This window comes from Tachypleus tridentatus, chromosome 12 (assembly GCF_004210375.1).
Source record: "Tachypleus tridentatus isolate NWPU-2018 chromosome 12, ASM421037v1, whole genome shotgun sequence".
Lineage (NCBI taxonomy): Eukaryota > Metazoa > Arthropoda > Merostomata > Xiphosura > Limulidae > Tachypleus > Tachypleus tridentatus.
This window is the reverse complement of record NC_134836.1, coordinates 17,949,093-17,968,219: the sequence shown is the minus strand read 5'-3', so window position 1 is coordinate 17,968,219 and position 19,127 is coordinate 17,949,093. Positions and strand designations below refer to the sequence as shown.

The following is a 19,127-nucleotide window of genomic DNA, read 5'->3' as shown; positions in this document are numbered from 1 at the left end:
TATTTATTTGTCAAGCTGATTAACACTATTTAACAACTGTTTCGAGCACTTAATTATCAGTTTTATCCTTCAATCAGAATGCAGCGAAAATAAAATATATCTTTAATATACTATTTTTGTTTTACACAAATATATAATACAGTAAGTGCTCAAACTAATCAGTTATTCTTTGTCACAAAGTTTGTGGTTAAGGCAGGCATTAAAATTATTATAATGCTTTCGATTTCAGAATATGGCAATCTTTTGTTGGCTTTCAAAAACACTACCTAGAAATAATACACAATACGAATATTATTTCAAATTCGTAATCCATTTATACATCATGATCCATATGTTTCCTTGAAATCTCAAAAACATACTTTTCACTTATTGGCTCTGTTTCATGATATAACCAAAGTGGTATTTATATATTGTTCTATCTATATCTAATGCCCCCAAAATATAACTACACCACCTGTAGTTTACCGTTCTTTTATCTTAATACATCTTCGTGCCTAATTTTTCTTCTTTTCTTTTTTTCATGTTCTTTTACAAATTAATGCCATAACGAAAAAATAATAAATGCACAAAAGCTTACAATGGACGTAAAGCACCTACTTTTACTCAAAAGAACTTGGCTGTTACACAATGGGCTATGTGTGCTCTGCCAATAAATGATATCAAAGCTCAATTTTCAGCTTCGTAATTCTTCAGACTTACGGCTGTTTTACTGTCATATTTTTTTATTCTATTTGGTGCATAACGGAAACTTAACATTCCAGTGTTAGCATTCCCACGTTGATAAAACACAGAACTTTGCAATTTTGTCTTCCTTTCTAATAATTATATGTTTCGCATTTTCGTTTCTGTGCGTGAATTTTAGCATGCTGATAGTTTGGTTTTTTTATTTTGAACCTTCTTTTCTAAAAATGCAAAACAAGGAACTTTTTATTGGCTTAAATGCTGTTCTTTCCAAATATTTGAAACTACGTCTTCTGATATAGAGTTCTCGAAACAAATTTAGACTTTTTTTAGGAACTTTTAGGTACTCATACTCTAAACTTGTCGTAAATGGAAAATTTTACGTGAGGACTCAAGGAATAGTTTCGAAATTACTTTTACAGGTACTTCCCCTGAAACTGAAAGAAGCTGAAATAGTTCAAAAGGGTCACACAATGGCTATTTAAACATAATGGAAATTATGCGTTGAAGGTTAAAGATGCATTTAAGATAAAAAAAGAAAGGAGATAAAACCTGTCAACAACTTGTGAACTGAAATCTTGAGACGTATTACTTATACTGTATAGCTATTGTTCTCTATATGACTAGAAGGTAACATTAAACGGTTGTAAAAATTAAGTCTAAGAAATCTAACAATACTATTTAACTTATTACTACAACAGTCAACAAAAAGAACATTTATCTGTTGCTCTAAGTAGACAATATATTAATTAAAACTTTCAAAATTAAATGATATCACTCAAATTTATGGAAGCATAAAAGCCATAGATAAAGACCGTTTACCATTTATTCCAAGTAGACACCTAACAAACAATTTCAAATATAAAAGATACAAGACAATGTAACTCCATTTACTTACTTTATTGTATAACATAGGCCACAAGTGACCCAACAAAAAAAAAGGGATTGATTTCACGCTTATAGGTAAATTACGTTTATTAAATTTAAAATAACACAACCAGGATGGTTATGATATCATAACATGTACAGCAATATCCATAAATAGTGTACCATCAGCAAACATATATTGCAGTTCCTCAGGTCTGATAGCTATACATTACACTTAGAACAAACAGTTGCTTTCATTGTGTGTGAGTGTGAAGAACAGATGGGTCTGGCGCATTTTGTACGTCCTGTGCTCTTGTGCTGGGAACACAAAAATATTTGGAAGTAGAAGCAGTGTTATTTCATGTACTCTCATTGTATTATTTTCTATACTAAACCTTTCCAAATAAAATTTCTGCAAACCTTACCATGTGCATGACGTAGGTCACTAGTAAGCCATGTAGTTTCCTTGAAATATACTGTAGAATAAATGGGTTTCTGTAGGTCTTTTTTGACCAAATCATTGTGACCTATTTATCAAGAAAATTTAATCAAAGAATTTAAAATAGTTTGTCCCCCAAAATGTTCCATCATATCTTTAAACGAAAAATGTAAGCACTGCGTCATTTGTGACCTACGCCATGCATTTATAGGTTAACTCCTGTACAAAGTAACAGTTAAAATAGTTCTCTTATACAGTTGTTTTATTTTTTTTGCCTTATATCGAACTGAATCTACGTTCCAGAGTTAAAAAGTGAATATAAATTCTGTACAAAAGCCTAAAATTCTGATTTTAAACAATTAAAGCTTTAGTTTCAGCACTTCAGTAGTTAATATAATGATGAAAATAAACTACTTTTTAGAACTTTTCTACAACATAACTTTTCTTTAACTATGAGATAGTTGCACCCTGACACTCAGATAAAAAAAAAAGAAAGAAGTTTGTAATATTGGGTGCATGAAATCAATAATATGTCTCAAAATAACGTGCTTTATGTTTATAGACGATACACGCGTTTAGTGAAAAACGAAGTGACGGTAGATAAACTCACGTGGTGTGGTTTCAATAGTTTTGGTGGCACTTTCCTTCTTTTAAATACCAGCTCGATTTTTTTTATTAAAGTGTCCCAGATTTGGTATTCCATCCATCACTTCTACTGTTAATTTAAAAGCTGCTAAGGCTAGTTCAATCTCTGACGGTTAGTAGTGTTATACTTTTTATTTGTTTGTTTTATTAACTAAGCACAAAGCAACACAATGGCTATCTATGCTATGCCCAAAAGAGACAACGATATCCTATTTTGAGGGTTGTAAAACATTTGCAGACATCCCGCTGAGCCACTGGATGCGTTACACGTTTTACTCCTTGGAAGGTTTGTTTGTTTGTTTGTTTTTTTAATTTCGCGCAAAGCTACACGAGGGCTATCTGCGCTAGTCGTCCCTAATTTTATAGTTTAAGACTAGATGAAAGACAGCACCCACCGTCAACTCTTGGGCTACTCATTTACCAGCCAGTAGTGGGAATGACTGTCACATTATAATGCCCCCACGGCTGAAAGGGCGAGCATGCTTGTTGTAACGGATATTTCGAACCCGCTACCCTCATATGCCTGAACCACATGCCCCCTTTGGAAGGCATTTTTCGTCTTTATTCTCACGAAATACTCTTCAAACTCAATAGTTTTTCCACTTTCCATCACAAACCAACCAATTCTACGTTTCTGCAGCTCTACCCATTCATCCTAGCTCATTAATATTTAATATCATATTTCTTTTCAATTATCTTTCAAATTTTATTCTTAAATCTAACTTTATGTCTACTACTTAGTATGGTATCATTGTTAACTTTTTTATTTCTTTTTCGGTCCTTAGAGTTCTGTCATTTATTTTTGAATATTAAAATCACGTTTACATGTGTTCCTTATTTATCAGCAAATACCTCAGACCATTTCGTCTACATATTCAACTCAAAATTAATTCATAAACTGTGGTGTAGGAGAAAAATGACTAACATTTAAACTATGTCCCCTACTGTCACAGACCACTCAATAAAATCACGTATCCATGATTTTCAAATTTAACGCGTCAAAAATTTACATGTTTGGCATAACCTACGCAACCATAGATAGCAGTTGTGGGACAGTATCTCTGTGTTTTATATTTAAATAAGAAACAATAACAAATCTAAAACGTAATCTTTACATCTTTATATTTTCGACGCACACTTGAACGAATGCTAAACGCGCATATGTGCACCTTCAACTGACCGTATTTAGTCTGTTTATTGTTGAGAGGATAACTTTCTCAACCCCTGTTAAGCTGTTTCTTGTAAAAACTACGGACATTTCAAAATGTCGAAATGTTAGTTAATACATTCAACATTTAGACAACATTTAGGTTGTGATGCACGTATATTCGGCTAATTTCATCTACATTTTTGAAAATAAAAATAATAATATGGAAAAAAGTGAACATATTTTGTTCGCTCTCGTGTTTCTAACGTGAAACAAACAATAATATTTTTAAATTACAGACTTACATCTAGCATTATGTGTTAACAAGACAAATTATGAGAATTTATTTACACAACAGTTACCCTAGTCACCCTTAAATTTTTTTTTCTACAAACAAATAAGTGTTTTAATCCAACAGAGAAACTCAACGAAAACAATTCTAAAAAATGTCTTACTTAAAAGTAAAGCTTTCAAAATGGCTGCGTTTTTTGTTTTCTCAAAACATTAGTTTAAAATAATAAAATGATGTCTTAATAGTGTAAAAAATAGACTTGTGCCATTTGTTATTTAATCCATTATAATAAACTACCAATTAAAGTTTTCTACCCATATAAAGTGTAGCATTACGACTACTCTGGAATAAGTGCTTTGCATAAACCAAACTTAGGGGCTGTGACAAAGATTTTGCTCTCTAAAAGCATATACAAAAAAAAAAGGAGAAACTTAAAGAACTAAAAAACACATCTCTTTCACTACTTTTGTCGGAAATTCTGAGTGTGTTATAGTTATTGTACGAACGAGAACTGAAGGACAAACTCATTACGCGGGCGTAGAATTGTCAACAAAGCAAAATGGAGAATCGTGGATGTATAGACTCCCACCTCCCGTTTCCCCAGAAGTCTACGTTCAAGGTTAAATAAATAAATATAAACCTTGTTGAGTGATAATTGCTGTAAAGTTTACATGATTATTTTTGGGTACAGAACAGATCCGTGAAATATTCTAATAAAATTTAATTACCCTAACTCAGAACCAACTTTTATTAGTTCTCTTCCATGGTTTCATCAACTACAGATAATAAAAATGCATTTATTACAAGAGTGAGAAATAGGTGCCGGACGTTATCACCTGTGCATCAGAAAATTTAAAAACCTACGAATTACTGTCATGATAAATTTCCCCATTAAAGTTCAAATACACACACACACACATATATATAATTTAGTTTTAAACATGGCTTTTGCGTCATATTCTTAATGCACATTGTTTGTTTTTTAAGGCCTTACACTTTATTTTTTAAACATCAGGTATTTGTAGCTCCAGATTACTTAATGTGTTTAACTGCGAAATTAGATTTACCTATCTTGTGTATTGCTCATAAGTATACACTCGTTTCATCTAAGTTTATATTTTATCACAATGAAGAAACCCCTAAAACACCACAGAACGTATTGTATAAAAGAGGTTTTATTTAAGCACTGATTGAAAGATAACTTTAATGGTTTCTACATTATGTATCTATTTTCACTGCAGTGGTAAACAACTTTAGGTCAAAGCAGAGCTAAGATATAAGGCCTTTATCGAAACAAAATTGTAAGATTCTGCACATTTTATTATCTATATAAACGAAACGCAAATCTAACAAAATAAACATTCGTCGTTATCAAAACGCGACAAATATTCAAAGCAAAAGGTATGACAAATACAGTTTAGTGTCTGCGATAATGATCACGTGAGCTCATGCTAACAGTAAAAGCGCACGTAGTGACGTAGTTTGACAGAACTGCCGCGTACAAACAGTACCTACGCCTGGGTACATAAACTCTGTATTAACGATAAGTCCGCAAAAGTAAACTGGTAAATCATCCTTGAACGGCTATGTAGCGCATTCTTTTCAGTTCTTTGAGACAACAAAATCTGTAAATTGTTTATTGTTTACGTTGCTACTAGCGCAGAACCATCATCAGCTGCATATTCCAAAAATGGCTAAAGAAGTTGAAAATAAAACGTCAGTTTCAAACGTTGCCACTGAAATCAGGAACATTTGAAAGAACGAAATTACTCTTTCTTTCGATATTAAGTAGAATGGTTGTTTGTTAGAGAGTTAAGAAAAAATTAAAAACACACGCATTATTTTTAAACCAATAAGCTACAAAACCGAAATTTGTGTCACTATGACAACTAGACGATTAGCCTCGCGAAAATTCGGACTTTCTAACCTGTGGTCAAGAGACAGCATGTGTAACATTATACTCTTGGGAGCAGAAGACGTAGGAAAGACTGGTAAGCTGTTATTTTTGTTATAGAATTATAAAATTGTACCTTTCTAGAATTGTTTGGTTCACTTACGAGTCAGTAAACCGTTATAAACCGTTAATTTGAGAAGAATTTAAATGACAAGTTAAAGCATTTATACAGAAACTTTATCGTTGGGTTAACAGTGCAAAAATTAACTTTATGAAGTAGATAAGTTTTATCTTATACTTCCCTAAATCAGCATTCTAGTAATTTTAATGTATTTAACAAAACTGGCAACTCTACCGTATATTAATAACAGTTTTTAGTTAATGTTGTAGTAATGTAATATTTAACTTTTATCATTCGAGTATTTGTTTGGAATCTGCACGAGGGTTATCTGCACTAGCCGTTCCTAATTTAGAAGTGAAATACTAGAGGGAAAGCAACTAGTCAACACCACCCACCACCAACTCCTGGGCAACTCTTTTACCAATGAATAGTGGGGGTGACCTAAATTATAACGCCCTTACGGTTGAAAGGACTAGCGTGTTGTGGGATGAAAAACATTAGGTGTATTTCCAAGTATTTTTAAATGAAACAGAAACATCTAAAGGATCGAATCCGTGTAACATATATATATATATATATATTCTATGCCGTATTTTCAACAAAGCAGACCAAGTCAGTAGACATTAGGCAGCACGCGGGCTGCAACAAGCCCTCCAAAGCCTGATTCTTGGCCCGCACTACTATTAGACAGTGCACTGTTAATAATTATACTTCTCAGTTTTAAGCAAAATTGTAATTGGAAATGATGTATTCCTAAACCAACTAAGGTTCAATCCTCGGTTTCATGGTCATGATCTGAAGTGGCTTTGTATGAAAAATAAACAGAGACCACTGCACCAAACAAAGACTATAAAACTATTAGTTCTTTCCCTAGCGAACGTTTATAAACAGTAGAGCCTTAAAAACAACACACTAATCTACTAGCTACCAGGCAGCATATTATTCTCTATGTAACAATAAAGACGCATCATTCTACTAGCTAACAGACAGCATATGCTACATTACAGACACCTCAATCTACTACCTAACAAACAGCGTATGTTACGTTAAAGACACTGTAATCTACTACCCAAAAGAGAGCATATTATTCACTATGTTTCAATAAAGACGCACTAATCTACCTATTAATTCCTCCAAAGCGACGGATTATTCATTGGGCTACACCCATAAAAGCAACTAATTCATTAGTTGACACCTCTAAGGTAAAAGTTCATTTTGTGTGTTATATCCCTCGAAACAACACACTAATCCACCAGCCGACGTCTCTTAAACACAGCAAATTCTTAAATAGGTCTTAACCAACCAGTCAACATTACTAAAACAGAAGATTGTTCGCTATATTTCACTCCTAAAACATCAGATTAATCAACAAGCGAACACATCTAACACAATATATTATTATTATTTTCGTTCTTAAAATAGCAGATGTATCTATTAGTCAAAACCTTTAAAACAATAAATTCGTTCTCTAGTTCATACCCATAAAAAATACAGATTAAATAATTACACAAAACATTTAAAAACAGAAAACTCCTTCTACTGTGATTAAATCACAGTTCATTCGCTGGACTTCTAAGAGCAGCTGACTCTTCCACTAATCATGACACCGAAGAAGACGTTTGTCTTAGCCTACTCCTTCAGAAGGTATATAACCTCACTGAATTTATGAACAACAAAATCATGTTTGGTATTAACCTCAAAATAGAAATTATTTGTCTTTGAAGATGAAAGACGGAAGACTTTCGAAACGTCGTCCTCTACACTTGTGTCTCCACAACAGGCAGTTGTCGTCCATTCTACAAAGTTTCATCATGAATACTCTGCCTAAACAATCTATCAAAGAATACTGACTTTTGTTTGAATGTGCAGGCGTAGCCTACTGGTCAGCTTGTTGGATTGTAAATCCAAGGAGTCACGTCTCTAGTCCCGTTGCCATGAAATTGCACTCTACACTTTTGGAACTGCGTGTTACAAAACGACGGTAAAATCCTAATAGTCGATTAAAGGAGCACAAGAGTGACAGTGAGTTAATTTGATGAACTGCCTTCCCCGATGTCTATAATTTGAAAACAAGTGATGCTTATTGCAGATACCTCCAATGTAACTTTACTCGAACATTCGACACAAACAAACATTACACTTAATACGCTAGAGATCAGTGCATCATTTGCTCTAAAGCCTCCCACAACCGTCCTTTAAGAGGACTATTTGGTTTTAATAGTAAGTTGTCACTAGGAAGATCGAAATAACTGATCTTCAGAAAATCTGTTTAACAATAGTTTTGAGTATGACTTATGTGTTTATAAGTTTGAAGTACAATTTTTAAGTTAAAGAAAAGATAGTATTGGCTAGCTTTTGTTTGACAGTTTTAAAATATAAAATGTGTTTTAAATTGTTTTCTTCAAATCTCATGATAATCTGAAAGCTATTCTGAACAGAGGAATAACTTCGTGGGAATGTGTCTGTATCTAATATATTCATGAAGATATTCTATCAAAAAATGTTTCAGGCTTTAAAAAGTGAGCAGGTCATGTCCCCAAGTTCCCCGTGAAAAGAACTTACGCCTATGGTTTCAAGTATATCCAAATGCTTTTCAAACATTATTTTTCTACCTGGGACACCGTGCTTACCATTGAATTAATACAAAAACTCGTTAAGTGACACGATAGTGTCTTAAGCGAGTAAAATGCATAAGAAATAAATTAAACGTTGTTTAAGGAAGCTAAATACGTATGTTCAATCAGTTATTGTTTTTGTAAGTACACTTCAACATCACCACAACTCAGTGCGTCTTAGAAAAAATCATATAAACTAAAACGCAGGACAAAAATGGTGAATACTTTGGTTTGAATTTCGCGCAAAACTACACGAAGGCTATCTGCGCTAGTCGTCCCTAATTTAGCATTGAAATACTAGAGGGAAGGCAGCTAGTCAATACCATCCACTACCAACTCTTGGGCTACTATTTTACCAATGTATAGTGGGATTGGCTGAAACATTATAACGCCTCCACGGCTGAAAGGGCGAGCATGCTTGATGTGATGGGAATTCGAACCTGTGACCCTCAGATTACGGGTCGAGTGCGTTAGCCACATGGCCATACCGGGCCGAGAGTGAATATAAAAATAATTATTTGGAAAATAGTAAACATTCTTCATATACACGTGTGTGTATGTATGTGAGTGAGAGAGAGAGAAAGTATGTGTGTGTGTTGTGTTCTCTTTATACGTTTAGAAATTATACTTACAGTATACTAATTTTAATTCATTATTTTATAGTCTATGGCATATTTTAGTGTTAAGTTACTAGTATTTCAGGTGTTAAATAAAACATCGAAACTTTAATTTCAAAGATAATAAATAAAGTACAAGTTTAAAGAATAAGATCGTTGTATACGAAAATATTTAATACATAGAAGATACACTTTCTTGGAGTAAAATGTATAGTTTTACCAGAAATTGTATTGAATTACAATTTCTATACTACAATCTATAGATTAGAAAAACACTTAGTTGTTATTGAACGATATTCAGCTGTGTAAGTAAAAATCTACCTTTATTACAATCTATGGTTACAAATAATCGAAATGTGGTATTAGGATAAATTTATTAGGATTATATTAAAAAATAAACAGTTGTAGTTTTCAAAATGTAATTTTATCTTAATACCACATTTTGATTCTTTACTTTGTTGTCGGTTTAAATTGTTGATTTTATAATGCACTTCTTAAACTAACAAATACGTTATTTTTTTCTTGTGTGTGACTTTATGTGTTTACTATTCTTCTGTTACAATATTTGATTATTTTAATATTTTTCTCTCTCAGATATGGTATGGAAATTATTAAGCTTCTTGTACAACATTTTTTGTTCTCGTATGCATAATTATGTTGTTACCTTTGTTTTTTATAAAGTAATCACTTGTGCTGGTATAGAAGAGATAATACAGTTTATCTTGTGTATTCAAGTTTAATCATAGAGCAACAAATGATATATCTGGCTTGATATCATCATATCACAGGTGCGAATCCTGCTATCTCTGTAAACACTTCTGTACAAATAATCCTTACCAGGACTATAAACTTAAAGATAGATATGTCAGATAAACATAGTTATATTAGATTACAATACTAGAAGGTGTTTGTGAGATACTAGTTAAAATCAACAGACAGTTGTAAAGGTATTGTACTGTTATTATACTGAATGTAACATACTAGAATACAATATATTTAAGAGTAAGTTGGCGTTATACAAGATTAGATTCAGGTTTGGTTTTTAGCTCGGCCCGGCATAGCCAGGTGGGTTAAGGCGTTCGATTCGTAATCTAAGGACCCCGGATTCGAATCTCCGTCGCACCAAACATGCTCGTCCTTTCAGTCGTGGGGGTGTTATAACGTGACGGTCAATCCACTACTCGTTGGTAAAAGAGTAGCTCAAGAGTTGGCGGTGGATGGTAATGACTAACTGCCTTTCCTCTAGTCTTACACTGCAAAATTAGGGACGGCTAGCACAGATAGCCCTCGAGTAGCTTTTATCGAAATTCAAAAACTAACAAAACCTTTTTTAGCTCAATCAAAAATCCACATAATCTTTAAAGAACCTTCCATATCATGTAGATTCTAAATATTTTTCATTTTGAAAAATGTAAAATCTCATATGAATTTGATAATTTGGAGGTGACATTCCACAGATTCTTATAAAACCCAGCTTCAAATAATAAATTATGTAACTTAAGCAGTAAGACTAGTATAATCTAATCACGTTAATATTGTTACACTTCGCTTATGGCTCACCTCACGTCCTTTACAAATTTACTTTTCTCCAACGAATATATCTAATGTCCTCGTAGAAATACTAACGTTCAAATTTAATTTACTGAAGTTAAACAGTTTGTAAAGTTCGTAATATATAAAAGTTCCTGGTTAGCTATCTGTGGTTTTCCTACTAATAAACGTTTATCACAATTATAGCTTCCGAGGTTTATAATATACTAACTGTAGTAAACTAACAATATAATACTACCTTCCTGTTTCTTGCGATTTAGAAACTCCATGGAGAGATTATCGAACATTCGGTTGGCCAAATAACATTGTTGGTTTTTTTCGCTCGAGATTCCTCTACAAATTTAGAGGAAAGGCTGGACTTTTGCAGCACACGTGCACATTTCTAAATATATAGTAAATTGAAACAGACATATATATTAAAATAAAAGTATAACAGTAAATCCTTTATATTTATTATACTGTTGGGTAGAATAGAACAATTAGGTGAAGTTTTATGCACGTCGCAAGAAAGTTTCGGGCTCGAAACCAACTGACCACGAAGAGGTGATTAGTGAGGATTTCTCTAGTCTCGTCGTCTGCAAGTACTGGTCCAAAAAAAATATAACATCTCTATGGTCTCGGCGTTTATAAATACTACTACAGTCTTGGTGAGAAAATATAATATCTTCAGTTTTAAAGTCTACAAGTACTGGTTCAGTCTTGGTGAGAAAATGTAGTAGTCTAATAGTTTTGTTTTATTATGTTATCTGTTACAAATTTCGGCAGATGGGCTTATCGATAAAACTGCTTTAAGCCTAAATTGGTCCAAACGTTATACTCAAGTTTTTAAATTATTTTGGTTTCGACCTTTATTTTTCGTTTTAAATATTGTAAATTAACAATTACACTGCAGATTAACTTTTAAATTTTTAGAAAACTTATAATGTTTTTTTCAAACCATTTGCCATTACGCCAAACTTTGTTTATACTTTCGCAAGCTTGTTAGTGCTATACTGATTAGGAAATTGTAAGAGAAGAAATTAAAGTTCAATGCAAAAATAAACGTGAAACCCGCTGGATGTAGAAACATATTACGGTTACGCTGCTTAACTGCTATGGCGTCTCAGTACATTTTAAGAACAAAACGTCATACATCCCCTTGATAAACACTCTTATTCAACCGATGACGCTTGATAAGACATTTGGCAGAAGTCGAGTGTTTTAGATAAATGCAGATATGGGAGAAGAACAACGTTATGCATTCGAACCAAGAGGTTAACTCAAGGGTCTGTCCTAACATAGAACAGAAGAGCAGTTAAGTGTGTATTGTCTTATATTTGAAAACTATGAAAATAGAAAAGTTATACTTCCAATGTTTGTAAAATTGCTTTCAAAACTAAAATAGTGAAAGCTATATTAGTCATTTCGCATCAATACAAAAACCACTACTGACAAACACGTAGGAAGGCCATCAAAGCCTTGCTTCAAAGATTATTTTATCAATAGCCGAATACTGGCTGAAGTTTGCTCTCAAATGAAGGTGGTTTGTTAAATCTTCGCCGTGTTTTACAGGCCAGTAAGGTTTACTGTGGTACAAACAGATTTGAATGTTTACACAACCACACTTGACAAGATTCCAGTTCATTGCACATTAACCCTATCTATTATTTGGTACCCGTTTTAAAGCTGATGAGCATCCAGCAAATTTGGGGTAAAGTGCTTTGCTCAAAAATATAAAGACTAGGCGGTGGTAAGCTTTAAGCTCACAATACTTCCATAAATAGCCCAAAACCTTAAGCAGTAGGCCAAATGTTCCATTTAGAACATAGTTCACTAATTAAAACTGCATAATATAATGTGTGGACGTAGAAGTTACAAAATGTAAAAGAAAACAAACACTTAACAAATTCAAATGAGTTTGTTGACATATACCAAAACAACCTTTTGACAAACAGCCCTACATCAGGTTTCCAGTGAGGAGAAAATGGCTTTTAAAAGAGATAGGGTAGAAGAAAAGGAAAGCATAGTTCAAGGGTTCGAGAATATGTTCTTAAACAAAAATAGAATAAAGAAAGATATGAAAAATGACAGTTGCACACACCCATACCCAGAGTAATAATTACTTGGGTAAAAGTTGGAAGGAATGCAAAATGATGAAAAAATATAGTAAAGACACATTACATAAAGTAACTAAGTACAAAATAAGAGCAACAAAGTCAGTAAAAGTATTTATTCTCCAGATGATTTTAAAAACAATTTTTATATCAACTGTAGAATATGGATAATTCTTTCTAACATTATTGTGTGAAACGTTAAAATTCCCTCCAGGATGCATTACAAATTTTGAGAATTCAATGGTTAGATATACAAAGAATGAAAGAATTATTACATGGATCAAATAATGCTGTATAGCGAGTTACAACAATGAAAGGTTGAGGAATTGCGCTGATAAATTTCATATTTTATACTTTAGTTATGATTGGTATTAGCATGTGTATTATTTGCTCTCGTAGCCTTTAAACTTTCCTGTTGAGTCATTTCCACGTAGTTTATATAGTAGGAAATATGCTTTTTGTACAGTACTTATTTTTTGTTCCTGTAGGTGGTGTTACTTATAAAAAAAAAACGTAATATTTGTTTGTTTGTTTAGAATTAAGCACAAATCTACACAATGGACTAGCTGTACTCTACCTACTACGGGTATCAAAACCCAGAATTTTTTAGCGGTGTGAGTCCGTAGACATACCGTTGTGCCACTTTGAGACTAAACGCAACGAAAACAACAATTTCATGCTCGCCCTTTAAGCTGTGACGGTCAAACCCACTATTCGTTGGTAAAAGAGTAGCACAAAAGTTGGCGGTGAGTAGCGATGATTAGTTGCCTTCCCTCTGGTCTTACACTGTTAAATTATGAACGGCTAGCGCAGATAGCCCTCATGTAGCTTTGAGCAAAATTCAAAAACAAAAAACAAACAAGAAAGGAAATACCAGATGCATGACAACTGACAAATACAGTTAGAGAATTTGGGGCATCTTTTAGAAAGAAGAAAGGAATTATTAAACATTGTTAGAATGAAATAGAAAATTTGTGAGTATTATTAGGAGGTAGATAATTATTTCACACAGTTAGGAAGAGGGTGTCGTCGTTCTTGGGAAGAATAAGAATTACAAAAACAAGCCTTAAGTCATTGTTTATAAAGTTGGAGAATGTGGTACGAGTTGAAGTATAAAAAAGTTACTGATCCAAAATCCGTTATAAATTGTTTTATAATTATTCCTCCTACTACAGCTGTTTATATAATATTAGTTAACCGATTTCCTAAAGTTAAATGGCAGAAAACACTCACTTTAACAAAGAAGTTAATATTCTCTCTAAGATTGCGTATGTAAAGAAAAATAAAATGTAAAACATTTTACAAAAATCGCCTATGTTCACTAATTATAATGACCATAACATTTTATGTTAAAGTATGTGTTATTCACCATCCTTTACCTGCTTTTTTTTCTTGTTAACATGTAATGAAACGTATTTCTGTATCATACATTAGTTTCTTGCCAAAGATTTCATTCAAATAAACGTTTCGTGAGGCACGTTTGAAACGTTATGGTAATAAAAAGATAGTCATTAATATTAGGCGCCTACTGTGATAATGCTTGTATCTCCACACGCTAATATTAAGCACCTATTCTGATAATGTTTATATCTTACACGCTAATAATAGGCTGTTAACTGTGATAATATTTGTACCTTACATGCTAATATTAGGTGGTTATTGTGATAAATATTTGTAACTTACACGCTAATATTAAGCATCTACTGTGATAATATTTGTATCTTACACGCTAATCTATAAGAAAGAAGAGTAGCGTTTAAAAACTTTGATAAATTCGGGAGATGTTCAAAGGTTAAATGCCACAGTGACGACTTTTATTCTATTTTTCACTGATCCTTTAATTTCATGAAAACTTAGAGTTTAAAAAATGAATTGGATATAAGAAGAAACTATATTTAAATTAACTATATCTTTAAAAAGTGTTTATCGTAGAGCAACTGTATTTCAATAAAGGCTTACTAAGAATCATATGGTTTATAGCACACAATTTTTCAATTCCTTTTCTACTAAAGCAGCATAGCTTTTGTTTATCTTCAAAATGTTGAACTGTTCCATTGGTTCAAATATTTTTTTAAGAACTAATTATTTTAAATAAAGGGTTTATGTAAAACTATCCTATATCTTACTATACAAACGGAAGAACATATTTTAATTTTGTCATAGTGAACATATAATTTTGAAAGACAACAAATCACGCTTTAATCAGTTACTGTCGTAGTGCCTAGCTGGTCTAGTGGTCAGTGTGCAGGACTATGAATCCGAAGGTTCGTGATTAGTTTTCCCGTTCTAGTAAAAATTGCTCTCTGCACTTTGGGGTCATGAGTGCATCAAAAGACAAACAATTAGATTCACTTAAAGTTGGCGCTGGATTCTGCTAAATTATTCCATTCCCTCTGATCCTATAAGTTCAAAAATAAGGAGGGCTGGCGAAGATAGCCTTTGTATTTTTCAGTGTGAATATCCAAAGAAAATAAATTTCCTTTCGTACACATCACTATTTCATATTACTATCATCTAATTTAGAGAGTAATCTTCAAGGCAGTGTAGTTGTTTTGCAAAAGTACAGAAAATAACTCTCAGTGATTTTACTTACGACTAGATTTTTTTATAATATTACAATTTAATTACTTTACATTTATTGTTAAATTCAACTTTTGTCTTCTAATGTTTACACAGTTTTAAAAACGTATAAACAAAGTAAGACATGTCCAAGTTTTAAAAAACATCTCCAATAATTAAACTTATTAATAATGATAAATAATAAGTGAACGAATGAAACTTATTTTTAAAAGGATCTAATTTAGTCCCTTTGCTATTATTGTAAATACTGAATCTCAATAAAATATTAACTAAATTTTGATCTAAAATGCCCCTTACACTCGAATGTTTAGCAAAATTTGACTAAAATTTAATATATTATATATAAAGTTCGAGAAACTGTGAATATATAAATTACACTGCATTATTAAAACAAAGAAAAAAACATGAGAACTTTTATTTTAAGTAAGTTAAAAAATTCATTTCAATTTCTGAATTTAGGTGCTCACATTTCCATAGATTATTATTATCAACAATTTATTGTACTTGTAATTCATGAAAAGTAGAAAGTGTAAAACATACATATAATTTTCAATGATGATTTTCTTTGCACTTAATGTCACCCTATCTAGATGTGACTTAATACTTGAAAGATAAGTTTCTGTTTGTAAAGAAACCACTTTATAAAGCTATTAAAAGTATCCTTAGCATCTCAGTTGAGAGAAATTCTTAACGAGTGGACAAGAATCTCAGTCGATACTCTTCCTATTAAGTGGCCCGGCATGGCCAAGCGCGTTAAGGCGTGCGACTCGTAATCTGAGGGTCGCGGGTTCACACCCCCGTCGCGCCAAACATGCTCGCCCTTTCAGCCGTGGGGGCGTTATAACGTTACGGTCAATCCCACTATTCGTTGGCGATGGGTGGTGATGACTAGCTGCCTTCCCTCTAGTCTTACACTGCTAAATTAGGGACGGCTAGCACAGATAGCCCTCGAGTAGCTTTGTGCGAAATTCAAAAACAAACAAACAAACAATCCTATTAAGATTAAGTCAGTTTTAAAGTTAATTCCATCACCATACAACTGAACTAACATCATATAATAAGTTGAAGTTAAAAATGAATTTTATTTTTCAAAAAATCCTAATTTGTCACGGAACACATCATCAAAACTGTTTGGGCGATATTTCGCAGTTTGTTATTTTATTCTACAACTAATGGCTTTAATCTCCAATTGTAGTTCAAAAAATAGTTATCCTCTTACGTTGAATTCAGCGCATTGACGTCACGAGGTCCAAAAGTGTGCGTTAGCCTTGTTTACTGTGTGTGAATACTATGGAACATGCGACGCATCAGATTGGATCAACTTGCTACTAATTCACCGAAAGGACAAGAATCCTACTTATTTCTCTATATTAATATTATGTCAGTTTTAAAGTTATTTCCATCGTAATACAACTGAAATAACATTATATAATAAGTAATTCACACAACATTGGAAATTATTAATTGTCCATTATTTTTCCATGTGAAATACAGGTTCTTTTTCTATTTTTAGATAGCAGTCCTACAACTGCATTAGGGCACATGAAGTGATGTAACGACTCCTTTATATGTTTTTAAGCAAACGTAAGTACTTATAACAATGGTCACATTTCTGGTGAATTAAGCGAGTATTATATTTCTGGCATTTTTATCAACGATCAGATCTGCAAGTTGATCGATCGATACCTTATTCCACAGAATAACTCAATGTTATATAGAAATTAATTAGAATTAATGTTGTGTCATGCATGCCATCAACCGAAGTATAAAGTGAGTAATAATCAATGAAAGCCAATTTTTAACACCGCTAGTGTCTATATTAATACGTTTAGTTTTTCAACCTGTTTTAGTATATTCAACATATACTAGAATAGAACATCATAAACCCATTATGTTCAGATAGAGTGTCTAATTTTGAACTACTAAATAAAGCGAATATAATCATCTTGCCAACCATCGCCTTGTTCATCTATGAATCTTGTATTTTCAGATCTGTAGTCTAATACTTTAACCATTAGGACACACTTAATCCAGACTGTTAAATGTTTTGAGCATTTCACAAAATTAGAACAAATTAATTTACTGTGATTAGTCTACTTGTTAACATAACATTTGTCCTCAAACATTTCTTACTCTTCAAGGATGATTGATTGTTGAAGAATTTTGTCTCAATATTTTCATTTTTATGTTTTTCTTATGAAAATTTCGAATTTACACATTTCGAATGGGTTGTTGTTTGAGCGACAATTTGTCTTTACATTTATTACTTTTAGATTTAACACCTTAAAGCTCATGGCTAAACAAGAGAATTCTTGTTTTGATCACATAATAATCAAATTAATATCTTTTTAGATTTAGTACACATTCAGATTTATCTGTTTCGTATTTTTAATTCTTTTATTTGGATTTTAAAATAGCAAGTAATATTTACTCCTGATGAATTTCTTTCCAATTTTTGCTCAAAATAATCTGAGTTCACAGCGTTGACGGTGGTGAATCAATTTTAAACACCACTACATATCATTAAAAGCAAAATAAATAATATCTAAGTTTAATTACCTATTACTTCTTCATTCATATGATAAGCTAGACTCACCAGCGTATTATTCTAAACACGTAACTTTCGTAAGTCATGAATTCGGGGCTATTTAACATTCTCTAAAATTAACATAATAAAAAACAATTTTTAGTTTATTATACTATCGCATAAATCGTCAGATTGCAATGGTTTAAATTCGACTTCAGGTTGGTTAGGTGTTGTTAAATGTAAAACTACACAATGGGTTAACTGGGCTTCGCTCACCATGAGATTCTGCTAACTTGCCGCTCGATCACTGAAGGGGAGGGGGGCTTATTTTAGAAAAACAAAATACAGTGTGTTCTATAAGCTAAGTCTTTTAGACTTACTTTAATAGTCAGCAGTCTCACATATCTGATGTTATGTTTGTAAACAGTTCTATTGATACTCTACGTTTGTTTGTTTGTTGTAAACACCAAATGTACACAATGAGCCATCCGTCACGTATCCCCACTAGTATCAATACCCGATGTTTTAACATATAAGCTCTCAGACTTACTACTGACCCAGTTCTCACAAGTAACACGTTCCCACCAGCACCGTTTTCTATCTTTTTTGAATAAATACTCTCACATATATGCCACTTCAACTACAAAACCCTTCCACTTTTGAAACCAAATTTACAGCCATATAGCCTGAGATCTCAACAGACGTGTTTACTTTTACATTGTAGCTGTTCTCTGCAAAATTTAAGATTTATACCATTTAATTGCATGTGAAATTTGAATCTCAAACTAGTATTTAATATTCAACTTTCACGTTAATGACTTATATTATGTTGTTCACCAACAGTGAGGATCATTCACGAATTGTATTGCGTATTAAATAATTTTATTTTATTATCTGACCAAAGAAATTGGGTGAAATTGCTAATTTTTCACACACACAATAAAAATATAAATACAGAGCTCCAGTACTAATTTGTGGATTACTTGCAATATTAATGGCATTTTATTCTGTGTTTCAGTTATAACTGATTAGCGACACCATAACTAACAGTATCATGA

General features: G+C 32.5%; 1 protein-coding gene across 3 annotated transcripts in view; it reads left to right on the top strand.

Annotated features, from left to right (window-relative positions):
- The first annotated feature begins 5,573 nt into the window (after nucleotides 1-5,573).
- LOC143235035 (ras-related and estrogen-regulated growth inhibitor-like protein) overlaps nucleotides 5,574-19,127 on the top strand; it is a 30,028-nt gene continuing 16,474 nt past the window's right edge. Inside the window, exons 1-2 of one of the 3 annotated variants that reach the window (XM_076472779.1) lie at nucleotides 5,574-6,062; nucleotides 17,056-17,126. The gene's annotated coding sequence lies outside the window, so the exon portion shown is untranslated. Of the gene's footprint in view, nucleotides 6,063-13,553; nucleotides 13,709-17,055; nucleotides 17,127-19,127 lie in introns of those variants that run through there. The other 2 variants (XM_076472781.1, XM_076472780.1) reach the window with 2 other exon arrangements.